Raw genomic sequence first — 15,834 nt, 5'->3', positions numbered from 1 at the left:
CAATCATGCCCAGGTACAGATCAGATTACAAGCATAATCCGATATTTCTTTTTGGAATTCATCAATTACATCAAACTGCTACAGGGGAACCTCTTATATTTTTTAATGTAACATTTTTTGTGATTTATGTATCTTTAAAAAAGACAATTTAATAAAAATTTAAAAAAACAAAGTGTATAATCAACAACTTTTAACATAATCAAAATGTACCTTCACCATCTCAAAATTTTTGAACCATTTCATTACTCCAAAAAAAAAGACTCCATAACCCTTAGCATTCTTTTCCCAGACCTACATAACCACTAATCTAATTTCATCTTTATAATTGATTTATATTTACATTTTATATAAATGGAATCATACAATATATAGTACTTTGTGTCTGGTCTCCTTCCCTTGGTATAATGAGATTTTTATTGTCTAATATTAACGTTTTGTAGTATTAACCTAAATTTGCTCAGCTTCTAAGAAAAATGGTCATATATCTGACTCCACCCATATTCACATTTCACATAATATATTTATATTTCACACAATATATTTAGTTCATATAGCACAATCATACAGCATTTGTCCTTTTGTATCTGGCTTGCTTCACTCAACATAATGTCCTCTAGGTTCATCCATGTTGTTTTATGTTTCACGACTTCATTTCTTCTTACCACTGCATAATATTCCTTCATGTGTATACACCAAAATGTGTTTATCCATTCCTCAGCTGATGGACACCTGGGTTGCTTCCATCTTTTGCTGTTGTGAATAATGCTGCTCTAAGCACCAATGTACAAATATCTATTTGTATCACTGTTCTCAGTTCTTCTGGGTGTATACCTGGAAATTGTATTGCCAGTTCCCAAGGCAAGTCTATATGCAAATTTCTTAGGAACTTCCAAACTGTCTTCCACAGTGGCTGTACACATCTACATTCCCACCAACAGTGAATAAGCATTCCTATATCTCCACATCTCTCTACAGTTTTCTGACCTTTTAATAGCAGCCAATCGAATAGATGTGAAATGATATCTCATTGTAGTTGTGATTTGATTTCCCTAATCACTAGTGATGTTGAACATTTTTTCATGTATTTCTTCACCATTTATATTTCTTCTTTGGACAGTTGTCTTTTGTCCATTTCTTAATTGGACAGTTTGTCTTTTAAGTGTTTAGTTGTATGCTCTATTAAACCCTTATCAGAACATGATTTCCAAATATTTTCTCCCATTGAGTTGGCTGCCTTTTCACCCTTTTAACAAGGTCATTTGAGGTGCAAAAGTGTTGAATTTTGAAGAGGTCCCATTTATCTATTTTCTATTTTGTTGCTCATGCTTTAGCAGTGAGGTTTAAGAAAGTACCACCTAACAGAAGACATGAGAGTGTTTTCCTACATTTCTTCTAGGAGTTTTATGGATGTTTTTATGTTTAGGTTCTTGATCCATTTTGTGTTAATTTTTGTATAGGGTTTGAGATTGGGTACTTCTTTCTTTCTTTTGGATATGACTATCCAGTTCTCCAAGGACCATTTGATGAATAAAGTATTCTGGCCCAGCTGGTGGGCTTAACAGTCTTGTCAAAATCACTTCCCTATAGATGGAGGTTTTATTTCTGAGTTTTCAGTGTGGTTCCATTGGTCAACCTGTCTGTCCTTATACTAGTACCATGTTTTTTAAACCACTGTAGGTAAGTAATATGCTTTAAAGTCAGGAGTAAGAGTCCTCCAACTTTGGTCTTTGTTTTTAAGACATTTTTTGCTGTTCATGGCCTGTGCCTTTCCAAATAAATTTGATTATTGGCTTTTCCACTTCTGCAAAATGGCTGTTGGGATTTTTATTGGGATTGTGTTGAGTCTGTATATCAGTTTGGGTAGAATTGATTACTTAATGACATTTAGTCTTCCAATCATGAACATGGAATATCCTTCCATTTATTTAAGTCTTCTTAGAGTTTCTTTTACAATGTTTTTTAGTTTTCTAATATAGGTCCTTTATGTCTTTAATTAAGTTTATTCCTAAATATTTGATTGTTTTAGTTGCTATGATAAATGAAATTTTTTTCCTGATTTCCTCCTCATATTGCATATCAGTAGTGTATAGAAAAGCTATTGATTTTTCATATTAATCTTGTATCCTGCCACTTTGCTGAACTCATCTGTTAATTCTAGTAGCTTTATTGTGGAGTTTTCAGGATTATCTTGATATAGGATCATGTTATCACCAAAAGTGAAAGTTTTAGTTCTTCCTTTCCCATTTGGTGCCTTTTATTTCTTTGTCTAGCTTAATTGCTCTAGCTAGAACTTATAGCACAATATTGAATAATAATGGTGACAATGGGCATCCTTGTTTTTTCCTGATCTCAGCGAGAATCTCTCTTTCTCACCTACTATTTTCTCTTTCACCTACTATTTTTTCAAGACTCTTTGTTATGTGGTTCAACTTATCCCAAGTCTTTAAAATTGTGTATCTTAAATTATCAAAATCATGCCAGGGACTCATAATAGGACACAGATTTTCTCCCCAAACTTAAAGAACTAAGAAACCCAAGTGCAGTTTTGGTCCAAGCAATTTCCAGACTGGTCAGCAGATAGTGTATGTTTATGCATGTTTCCACAGATCTATCTCCATTTTCCTTTGTTTTGGTTTGGCCAGAGCTGAGATTCCAAGCAGACTCTGCTGGCTAAATTCACTGAAGAAAAGCCCCCAGTCTTCCCCTCCCTTTTCCCTTGTAACAGCTAACAGGAAGGAAGTCATCTGCTCTGCTCTCAGTCAACTGCAATGAGCCAGGAATATTACCCCTGCTTAATATCTTGGGGGTGGGGAAAGAAAACCCTTCCCTGCCATGGTGGGAGGCTTAGTAACTCATGTTGTTTCGGCTTCTTCATCCCCCCGTCTTCACCCTCCTGGAAGGTGTGAAGCAAGTCCCAAAAGTTGTCCTGGTCTGCTGACCGCCAAAGGAGTCACCTTGGGCAGGTTTTCCTCTTTCACCACTGTTTTTATGAGATAGCTGAGACTTTCCTGCCTAAGCTGATGCCATCTTCCAACAATCCCTGCCATATATGTTTCATGAGGAAAAGGAAATGCAAAGGCAAGTAAAAATTCATTGGTTTGGATTCTTAAGGACCAATAGAGCTCATAAATGAAATTTCTATATAAAAAAGTGAATTTCCTGTGAATAAGAATTGTATAAAAATGGGATGGATAAATGTAAAAAGTTGCTATTATATATGTCATAAAATAAGTTTGCTCTAGAGAACAAATCTAAGAAGATATAAGGACAAGAAAATATAAAATGGTAGGAAGAACTTTGTATATATCACATTGTCATGAGAAAAGAGCCAAAAAAGTACAAAAGAATACTTTTGAAAGCAAACCAATGGATGACAGGAAGAAATAGATTAATATTGATTATGCTGATATTTTTGACTCTATAAGATTAAACATGTCTTCATCTTTGTAGGTGAGGAGTATAAAATTAAAGGAGAAATACAAGGCATATGAGCTGAAAGAATAGTAAAATCTCCAATCAAATCAATTCATGCCATTTTAATATTATGCTAAAATTTTAATATTTAATCAAAATTTAGTCTACCTCCAAACAGAAAGACCAGAATTGATAACACTGTTAAGATGCTTTCTGCTCTGCTTCCAAGCCCCTTGCTCAATAGCTAGGGTCATTGAGATCTCAGAATAATGTCATTGAGGAGAGTCGCTGTTGGTCAGCAGATTTTTGGATAAGGTTATGAGAAACAATTCAAGTCCCATGCTACTGTGGCCGAGACACATTGTAGATTAAATATGAATCAGAAAAAAAAGCGTTTTTCAAAGATTAATAAGAGCTCCAGAATTTGGATTTTCTAAGTCTACTCTCTTCAAAATATATTCATGTTTTATTATCACTCTATCTACAGCATGCTATTTGAACATTCACATTTGTCCTAAAGGTTTTATCCTGTCCTTTGATATTCACTTGATGACCCATGGCTAACTTCAAAAACCTGAAATTCTGGATAGTATTAACCAACTGGAAAGAGTTAACATGAACTAAAACTGAGACAAAAGGTCTGAAATCATATTTGCTAAACAGAAATAATCAAATTTAATCATTTGGGAAAGAAGAAAAATAATTATAAGCAAAAGAAAGTTCTTCTCCAGATGGACATAGAAAGATAATCTGCCCTAAGATAAAATGTTTTTGCCCTATGGGAACTATTGGAAATAGCATCTAATTCTACTCATCATAGTTACGATATAATGATAATAGCTTCTTATATAACTCTGAATACTGTCAGGCACTGTTTCTAGCACTTTAACATGTAGTAATTTATTGAATATGCACAACAACCCTTTGAGGTAAGTACCATTATTATTTGAAGCATAGAGAATAGGAAAGCAAGGGAATAATTGGTTAATGTCAAGGACCATCATTACATGGTTCACCCTGGGTTCTATAGCTCTAAATCAGGGGTTCTTAATGTTTTTTTGTTCCACAGACCCCTTTCTCTGTCCCTTGAAAACAATGGGTCTGTTCTCAGAATGTAGTAGCAGTTAGTTTTATGACACTCAACTAGCCTCGGGTCTAATAACTACCGTAATTTCAAAGTATGGATGAGTGCAAGTTATTTTTAGAGATATGCAACAACTGTGATTTGATATGAAATGAGTACTACTGTAATTTATTGCATACATTCATAAGTGAAGGAAATGCTAGATTTCAGTTAGAGGTCAGAGCAAATAAAGATAAGAAATTGATTTTTCAATTCAAGCTCATGGACCCTAAGGGGTCCATGGACCTCTGGTTAAGATCACCTGCTGTGAAGGTCTAACATCATCCCAAAATAATTATGAATATTCATGCAATAGGCCTCCTGGATTCTGTGAAGAGAACCAATGTGGTTTATTCAGGCTAATTCCATATTGTATGCACCAACTGACCTTGATGGTACTGACCTGAATATGTCAGTATTTTAAGCAAAGTATTCTTTGTTTAAAAGTAGTAAACTAAAATAAAAATAGAAGCCAGAGTACAATGTATCAAATACTATCAAGTTAATTAAAATAAGTATACGAAGCATCATTTATATGCAAAGGTCTTTGTTTATGTTTGTTTTGTTTCCTCTCTCATTAGCACCAGCCCCATTGAGTTTCAGAATACATCTTATTGTTATTGCAAATTAGAGCCCATGCCTATTTATGAAATCATTCTCTGTGTCAAAGAAGATGCATTCTCCAAAATAGTTCATACACAGAGCAGACTGGGTATGACATTTATAAGCAACTAGCAACAAAATATCTAACCACATACTCAGAAGACAAACCCCAGTGATGTTATGAGTTGTCCTTACTTATACTGATTTAAGTTCCATTATTTGTTTTTTCAAAGCATGAAAAGAAAAATCGAGTTCCAAGCAAAAATCCACTTTGTAAAATAATATTTAATAGTCAGCTGATAAATTAGTTGTAAACATCACTAAATTTTAATGTATTGTGATTGACACTGACTCCTCTCTTCACAAAAGTCATGCCTACAGAAGGTGATTTGTCAATATGCAGGTGCTGAATTATCTACTTCTTGCATGTGCAACTTTTAGTATTACAAATTCTGCCATAGAAATATGTGTCTAGTATACAAAGAAAGTTTTCTCTCATTCATTCTATCAGTATTGATTGAGTGCCTGCTATATATCTGTTGCTCATTTAGATGCTGATGATACAACTGTGAATACAACAGACAGAGCCAGGAGACAAACAACAAACAAGTAAACAGGAGAATAATCCTCACAGATGAAGAGTGTATTAAATATTATGAAGGCATGAAAGCAATGAACAGATGGCTGTAACAGAGAAAAATGCACCAAACAGTTACTCAGATCACGTGATCAAAGAAGGTATATCTGTGAGGGGATAAATTTAAGAGAAGACCTGAGGTATAAATGAACATTGTGAAGAAGATAGAGGGGGAGAACATTCCAGTCATAGGGAATAGCAAGTAAAAAGGTCCTGGTCAACAAGATGGCAGATGAGATCCTCCAGAGCCCCATCTCCCCAAAGAAGCATTTAGCCACAAGCAAGGGCTGAAAGGAATATCTTGATCAAAACTTTGAAAAACAATTAAAGGATTTCAATAACAGGGTGAGCAGGAAATCAAGAAAAGGCAACTTGAAAATGCTAGGTAGATCTCACAGTGCACTTTCTGGCCTCACTTGCCAGCATGAAGCTGGCATGAGCTCCCAGGGCAAGCCCCTAGTCCTTGTTTAAGAGGGAGCAGCATAACCTTTGTGCACATATTAGGGCGCCAAGCCACTTGACTCTGGCTTGCTAAGCAATAACTTGCTCTGCACTCAGAAGCAGCTTATAGGCATCTAAATCTGAATAGGAAACAATCAAATGACTGGAGCCGGTGATAGCACCTTACCCATTTTAACACATACAAGAGAGCACCTGGGTCCAGGAAGAAAGACTTATTTGTGATCCACGTAGGGCAATACATCCATGCATAAGACAGGATGCATGATCAGAAAAATAAGAAGGATCCTACACTTTCATATTGGGCTAACTCAGTGTTAGAAAGATGAAGCTCTGAAGAAGAGCACTCAGTCAGGCTAATATGCAAAGACTGGGATAGGTGTTGTAGCAGTTTGATGTGGTTATGAATTCTAAAAATAGATATTGGATTATGTTTGTAATCTGGTCTGTACCTGGGCATGATTAAGTTATAATTAGGGCCATGTCATTAGGGTGTTGAGGGGTGGGGACTCACAGATAAAAGACATGACAAGGGACAGAGTAGAGGGGTTTTGATGTTGGAGTTTTGATGTTGGAGTTTGGTGCTAAAGACTTAAGCTAGAGCCCCAGGAAGTAAGCTCACAGAGGAAAGAGAAACCATCCCCAGGAAGGGAGGAAACCTGAGCCCAGGAAGAAGCATACCTGGGAAGAAAGGAACCTTGAACACAGAGATAAGCAAGACCCTGGAAGGGAGTAATCCAGGAAGCTTGAACCCTCACAGCTGTCGGCAGCCATCCTGCTCCAAATAGACTTTGGTGAGGGAAATGACTTATGCCTTATGGCCTGGTATCTGTAAGTTCCTACCCCAAATGAATACGCTTTTTAAAAACCAACCAATTTCTGGTATTTTGCGTCGGAACCACTTTGGCTAACTAATACAGATGCTTTCCTTTCTTTTATTTATTTTTGTGTATGTGTGTGTATTTTATCATATTTTAATAGCTCCTGGTGTTCAAGGAAATCTCCATCACAATACTATTTGGGTAGAAGGAATAGACACTCAGTATGCAGTTTCAGAGATAATACATTAAAATACCAACAAGTCCATGGTGCAATAAAAATTATAAAATATATAACAATCAGGAAATTATGGCCCATGTAAAAAAGATTAAAGCATTAGAAAATATCAATAAGGAAGACAGGAGCTTAGACCTACTTGTCAAAGACTTTTTAAAAAGTGTTTCTAAATAAGCTGAAAGAGATATGAAAAAATAAGTACAGAAAACTAAAGGATGTGAGGAAAATATAGATGAACACAAATAGAATATTTAAAAAGAGACACCAAACAAGGGGCTCAACAGATTGTTGCTGACAGAAGAAAAGCAGTGAAAATTGAAGATAAGACAATAGAAACCATTCTGTTTGAGTAGCAGAAAGAAAAAAGAATGAAGAAGAGTGAACAGAGCTGAGAGACTAGTAAAACACCATATCAAGCATATGCATTTATGCATTATAAAAATCCCGAAGAAGAAAGAGAGAAAGGGGAAGAAAGAATCAAAGAAATAGTAGCTGAACACTTCTCAATTTTAACAAAAGATATGAATCTGCACATCCAAGAAACTCAACAAACTCCAACCAGCATAAAACCAATCAGATGCACACTGAGAAATATAATCAAAGTCGAATAAAAATGATAAACAAATAATTCTGAAAGCCATGAGAGAGAAGAAACATGTCACATACAAGGGGGCCTCAATAAGATTAAGTGCTTATTTTTCATCAAAAACAATGGAAGCAAGAATGCAGTGGGATGACTTATTTAAAGAGTTGAAAGCAAAAAATTGCCAACTAAGAATTCTATATCTGTCTTTTAGAAATGAGGAAGAGATTAACAAGCTTCCAGATAAACAAAAGCTAAGAGAGATTTTTGCATCACTAAACTTCCATACAAGAAATGCTAGAAGTTCTGGAGGTTGAAAGGAAAGGAAAAGATACTAGACAAGAGATGAAAGCCACATTAAGATATAAAGATTTCTGGTAAAGATAATGACATAGGTGAATATGAATGCCAGTACCATTATATTTTTTTATTTATTATTACCTTTTGGCTTCTTATAAGTTCTAAAATACAATTGCATAAAAACTACTGATTAACAATGGTTTTAGATGCATAATGTATAAATACAACATTTGTGACAAGAACTATATAAAAGATGGGTATAGAAACAGAGTTTGAGTATACTATTGAAGTTAGTTTGGTATCAAACTAAATGACATTGTCATGATTTAAGATGCTAAATTTAATCCCCATGGTAACCACAAAGAAAATATTGGAAAGATATTCACAGAAGGAAATGAGAAAGGATTCTGAAGAGTTCACTACAAAACATGAAGTAATTACAAAAATGAGCAGTAATGGAAGTATTGAGGGTATATGAAAGTGTATAAGGGGGTTATAAAAAAGGTATAAGATTGCCAAAAACAAAGAACAAAATGATAGAAGTAACTCATGCATTATCAGTAGTAACTTTAAATGTAAATGGGTTATTCTCCAGCCAAAGACAGACTTTGCAGAATGGATAAGAAAGCATCTTCCAACTGTATGCTATTTACAAAGGACTCATCTTAAATTCAAAGACACAAGTAGATTCAATGTGAAATTATGAGGAAAAATTCCATGCAGATAGTAACCCAAAGATATCAAGGGTGGCTATACTAATAACAGATAAAATAGATGAAGTCAAAACTGTTAAAAGGGACAAAGGACACTACATACTGATAAAAATATAATTCCTAAAGAAAATATAATAACAAAGTGCACCTAAAAACAGAGCCTCAATATATGCAGAAAACAGTAATAAAAGTCAAAGGAGAAATAGATGGTTTTACAATAATAGTGGAAGTCTTCAATAAACCACTTTCAATAATAGTTAGAACATCAGCAAGGAAATACAGGAGCTGAACAACACTATAAACCAACTACAGCCAAGAGACATACATAGAACATTTCATCAAACAACAGCATACACATTCATTTCAAGTGCACATGGTTATTCTCCAGGATATGCCATATATCAGGTTAGCAAAAAAGTCTTAATAAATTTAAGAAAATTCAAATTATATAAAGTATCTTCTCTTTAAAAATAAAATGCAGCTAGAAATTAATGACAGTGGAACAAATAGAAAAAAACAAATATGTGCAAATAAAATAACACACTCAAATAACCAAAGGGTTAAAGAAGAGTCACAAAGTGAATTAGGAAATCCTCAGATAAATTAATGAAAATACCAAAATATATATGCTGAAACAAAGGCAGTGCTTAAAAGAAAATGTATATCTCTATGCTTACATTAAAAAAGAAAACAAGGTTGTATCCTCAAAATGGTAACAAACATCCCTTGAAAAAACCTCCCCGGAGATTTAATGAATAAAACACCAAATTCCTCTTGCTTTGAACTCTGGAGGACAGCAGAGACTGGAGAGCAACTCCATAAATGTTAAATCAAAGAAAAAGAAACATCTCAGGCAGGAGAAGTCCATCCTGGACCAATGGTCAATTCTTGTTTCAACTCTACCTCAGTTGGTTCCATGTGACTCAGGAGACACACAGAGGCAGCAGGGTCCTGAGTCCCTCTTCACCACATGTAGAGACTGTAGACTGAATCAAAGGACTGACTTAGAACTCCACACATATTTAGGCACAGGGACCTAAGTCCACTGAGAGCCAGGGAAGAACATGCACATCTGAGGAGTGTTGCATATAAAAGGACCCACATATTGGGGGGTGGGGATGGGGCTGGAGAGACTGCCATAGAAAGGGTGTCATAATGAATTCAGTTTCAGATATCTGGACCACATGAAGGAAAAATGAACTTTTCTGAAGTGACCCACCATTGTGGACAGATCCCATTTGACTCCCTGGGGAAGGATATTCTAACAGGAAAGATATTGAAGGAAGGGAAGCTTCAAAGAGAACAAACAACAACAACAACAACAACAAAACAGAAGTTAAACAGAAGTTAAACAGAACTGCTGTGAGATAGAACAGGTCACAGAACTGAAAAATGTAAGGAAAACAAGGCAGTGAGTGAGGGAGAGAATTTCAACACATCATTGGAGCTAGAAAGAAAAGTTCATACCAAAACAAATAGAACAAATCAAGATTTCCAGAGAAGGAACAAAGAAAAGGAAGCTTTCTGCTGAAGTTGAAACAATTACATGAAAAGTGCAATTTAAAAATTGCACCACAGAACCAGCAAGATGGCGGCAGAGTAAGGAGCTCCTAGAGTCAGCTCCTGCTCCAGGGCAGTTAGTAAACACCCGGAGCTATCTGGAGCTAGCTGAAGCACCTGTTTGGGGGCTCCAGGAGACAAGAAGAGCATCCTGCCACATACTTGAAGGAATGGAGGGAGGAGACTGCCCATCTGCAGAGAAGATTTATAAATGAGAGCTTCACACCCTGGAGGCCAGTGCCCATTCTCAACTGGAGGCACAAGCTGCCTTGGAAGCTGTTCACAGCTGGCAATGGAAGCTCCACTTTGAAAAAACGTGAGGAAAAGATGATTGGGCAACAACTTCAGCTACTGAGGTGTAAATTCAGAGGCCAAAAGCATAATCCTGAGAATAGCTAAAGTTTGAGCCTGTCCAAGTCAGAAAGAGGCCAGCAGCTGCCATCCTAACTCCACACCTGGCACAAGGGGAAGTGGGGTGGACTGAAAATCACAGTGCTGGTGAGGACTGGCTTCATTCCATCCAGATCAGATTGCAGCTCTAGCCTAGACCCCAGCCCAACCTACAAGGGAGGAAGCTGGCGGACCCTGCATCAGCCCATCCAGGTACCTGCAGGTACCTTTGGCTGGCAGAATGAATAATCAAAAGTCTACCAGGGCAACTGCAGTCACCTTAGACCTGCATTGCATAGATTGCTGTCCACACTTGCAGCTCCATCCCTGCCCCAGGCAGGGGAGAAAGGGGCACCAAGCCTAAACAGTCTCTCTGAACAGCTGCAGTCTAAGCCTGCATGACTTGGGTTATTCCACACAGCTTTGACTCTGTCCTACCCTTGGCAAAGGAGAAAGTTGGGAAATGCTTCATTGGTCCTTAGGGGAATGAAAGCAGCTTGAGCCTCCACAGCTTATAGCCATAACTATATCCTTTGCCCCTATGCACAATCAGCAAAGGAGAAATGATAGGAAGCCCTAAACTAAAGAGAAAAACTGCACCCAGAATAAATACTCTAGTAAGCGAGAAGCCAAGACACCAACAAAAAATTATAATCCACACAAAAAAACAGGAAGATATAGCCCAGTGAAAGGAACAAGATAAGCCTCCCCATGACATAAAGGAGTTGAGACAGCTAATCAAAATGTTCAAACAAATCTCCTTAATAAATTCAATGAGGTGACTAAAGAGATTAAGGATACTAAGAAGACACTGGATGAGCACAAAGAAGAACTTGAAAGCATACATAGAAAAATAGCAAATCTTATGGGAATGAAATGTGTGGAGCTGGCCCATGCACAGTGCTGATGCACACAAGGAGTGCTGTTCCACACAGGGGTGTCCCCCGCATAGGGAAGCCCCACGCACAAGGAATGTGCCCCATGAGGAGAGCCGCCCAGCATGAAAGAAAGTGCAGCCTGCCCAAGGATGGTGCTGCACACACAAAGACCTGGCACAGCAAGATGACACAACAAAAAGAAACACAGATTCCCGGTGCCGCTGATAAGGATAGAAGTGGTCACAGAACACATAGCAATGGACACAGAGAGCAGACAATTGCGGAGGGGGGGGGTTAGGAAGTGGAGAGAAATAAATAAAAATAAATCTTAAAAAAAAAAAGAAATGTGCAATAAATGAAATTTAAAAAACATTGGAATCATATAATAGCAGATTTGAGGAGGCAGAAGAAAGGATTGGTGAGCTTGAAGAAATGGCCTCTGAAAGTGAACATACAAAAGAAAAGATGAAGAAAAGAATAGTAAGAGACACTTGAGCACCAATTTCAGCTATTGATGAGGAAATTCAGCGGACTACAGTATAATCCTGAGAACAGCTAAAGCTTGAGCCTGTCTAAGTTAGAAATCGTCCAGGAGCCGCCATCTTAATTCCATGCCTGGCACGAGGGGAAGCTGGGTGGACTGAAAATCCCAGTGTTTGTGGAGACCAGCTTCTTCACATCCAGATCATATTGCAGGTCTTGCCTAGGCCCCAGTGCCACCTCCAACAGGGAGAAAGCTGCAGGGACCTGTGCCACCTCTCTGGGAAATTACTGGCCAAGCCATGGAGGCCGGTAATTATCCTTCTCTGGCAGCATGAGCTGCCCCAGGAGCTTTTCCCTGATGGGAATTGGAAGCTCCATTTCCCAGAAACAGGGGAGGAAGAGATGGTTAACTGCCAATTTCAGCTACTGATTGGTAGACTTGGCTGGCTAAGAGATAACCCTGGGAACCAGCCCAAGTCAGAAAGAGGCCAGTAGCCACCAATTTCTCTGCCCCCAGCCTGAGGGGAAGCCAGGCTGACTGAAACTCTCAGTGTCAGCAGAAACCTAGTTTCTTTCATGCAGATCAGCCTGCAGCCGGCCTAGGCTTCAGTGCTGCCTCTGGCAGGGAGGAGGCTGAGGAGCCCTGCACCAGCCTATATAGATAACTGCAGGTAACTTTGGCTGGCATAGACTGAATATTATAAGTCTACCAGGGCAACTGTGATCATCGTGGACCCACACTGCATAGATTGCTGTCCTCACCTGCAGCTCCATCCCTGCCCCAGGGAGGGGAGAAAGGGATGTGAATCTTCATCAGTCTCTCTGAGCAACTACAGTCTAGGCCTGCATGTGGATTATTCCACATAGCTGTGACTCTGTCCCTACCCCTGGCAAAGGAGAAAGTTGGAAGAAGCTTAATGAGGGCAGCTTGAGCCTCCACAGCTTACAGTACCACCTACATGCTTGGTTCCTATTCACAACCAGCAAAGGAGAAACGATAGGAAGCCTTAAACTAAAGAGAAAAACTACACCCAGAAAAAATACTCTAGTAAGCCAGAAGCCAAGACACCAACAAAAAATTACAATCCCCACCAAGAAACAGGAAGCTATGGCCCAGTTAAGGAACAAGACAAGCCTCCACATGACATAAAGGAGGTGAGACAACTAATTATAGATGTTCAAACAAATCTCCTTAATAAATTCAATGAGATGGCTAAAAAGATTAAGGATATTAAGAAGATATTGGAAGAGCACAAAGAAGAATTTGAAAGCATACATAGAAAAATGGCAGATCTTATGGGAATGAAAGGTGCAATCGATGAAATGAAAAAAAATTAGAATCCTATAATCACAGATTTGAGGAGGCAGAAGAAAGAATTGGTGAGTTTGAAGAAATGGCCTCTGAAAATGAACATACAAAAGAACAGATGAAGAAAAGCATGGAAAAAATTGAACAAGGACTCAGGGAACTAAATGACAGCAAAAGGCATGCAAACATACATGTCATGGGTTCCCAGAAGGAGAATAGAAAGGAAAAGGGGCAGAAAGAATATTTAAAGAAATCATGGTAGAAAATTTCCCAACCCTATTGAAGGACATAGATATCCATGTTCAAGAAGCACAATGTACTCCCATCTGAAAAAAATCCAAGTAGACTAACTCCAAGACATATACTCTCAGAAAGTCAAAGGCCAAAAACAAAGAGAGAATTCTGAGAGCAGCAAGAGAAAAGCAATGCATAACAGATAAGGGATATCCAATAAGATTAAGTGCAGATTTCTCACCAGAACCATGGATTCCAGAAGACAGTGGTCTGATGTATTTAAGATACTACAAGAGAAAAACTTCCAGCCAAGAATCTGATATCCAGGAAGACTGTCTTTCAGAAATTAGGGCAAAATTAGAATATTCACAGATAAACAGAAACTGAGAGAATTTCAAAACAAGAGGCCAGATTTTCAGTAAATACTAAAGAGTGTGTTAGTGCCTGAAAAGAAAAGACAGGAGAGAGAGGCCTGGAAGAGAGTCTAGAAATGAAGATTATATCAATAAAGTAACTAAAAGTGTCAAAAGAGTGGTGAAAATAAAATACGACAGAAAAAACTCAAATAGTCAGGAATAAACTTAACCAATGATGTAAAGCATTTGTATTCAGAAAACTGCAACTCAATGTTAAAATAAATTTAAAAAGCCCTAAATAACTGGAAGACCATTCCATGTTCATGGATTGGAAGACTAAATATCATTAAGATATCAATCCTACTCAAATTGATATACAGATTTAATGCAATCCCCAAAAAATTCCACCAGCATTAAAGAAAAAATTGAAAACACCATCATTAAATTTATTTGAAAGGGTAAGGAGTCCTAAATAGCCAGAAATATCCTAAAAAGGAAAAGTGAGCCCTCATCTACAGACTTTAAATCATAATACCTATCTATAGTGGTAAAAACAACATGGTACTGGCCTAAAGATAGACACAATAGACCGATGGAACCAAATTTATGGTTCAGAAACAGACCCTCGCAGGTATGGTCGAGTGATTTTTGACTAGCTTGTCAAACTCACATAGCTCAGGCGGAACAATCCATTCAACAAATGGTGCTGAAAGAATTGGACATCCATAGCTGAAAGAAGGAAAGAGGACCCCTATCTCACACCTTTTCCAAAAATTAACTCAAAATGAATGAAAAAAACTAAAAATAAAAGCAAGAACCATGAAAATTCTAGAAGAAATTATTGGAAAATATCTTCAAGACCTGGTGGTCAGGTGGTGGATTCTTAAAGGAGATAAGAGAAGGACTGAGTGGACTACTGATGTTTAATGTATGCAGAAGTTTTAATTAGCTTTACTGTAAAATTGTGGAAATGTATAGAGTGGATGGTAACACACAGTGAGTAACAGCTAGTTTATAAATGGGGATGTGACTGAAAATGGTAGTCTAGTTATGTAAATGCCAATTGAAAGAATGCTTGAGTATAATCTAGGAACTAGATAGCACAGTAAACCAAGAGGTGGGTGAGAATTGTGGTTGATGGTACAGATGCAAGAGTGTCCTTTGTTAGCTAGAACAAATGTATATCACTACTGCAAGGTGATGGGAATGTGGAGAAGCATGGGAAAAATATAGCTGGAGTGACCTATGGACTGCAGTTAGCAGTAATAATACAATATTCTTGCATCTATGCAAAGGATGTACTGTGTTGATACTGAGACAGTATGGAAAATCTGAGCCAAATGTCACTATGGACATGGTAACAATCAGATGATACTATTTTATCTGTAGCGAATGACACACCACATTGTGGTGTGTTGATGCAGGGGTGTTGTTTGGAAATTCTGCACATGTGCATGATTGTTTTATAAGTTTACAACTTCTGGCATAAAAAATATATATTTAAAAAATAATAATAGGGTGGGATGGGGGAAAAACACACCATATGTAAGATAAGGACTATGATTAGTAGTAAGATTTTGACAGTGTTCTTTCACAGTTTGTAACAAACGTCTCATGACAATGCAAGGTGTTGGTGGAGGGTTGATGTGTGGGACCCCTGTGTGATGTTGCGCATGTTTGTTTTGTGGGTTCACAACTTTTACTATACACTTAATTGTTTGTGTGTTCATATATAA

This window comes from Dasypus novemcinctus, chromosome 26 (assembly GCF_030445035.2).
Source record: "Dasypus novemcinctus isolate mDasNov1 chromosome 26, mDasNov1.1.hap2, whole genome shotgun sequence".
NCBI lineage: Eukaryota > Metazoa > Chordata > Mammalia > Cingulata > Dasypodidae > Dasypus > Dasypus novemcinctus.
This window is presented reverse-complemented; position numbering follows the sequence as displayed.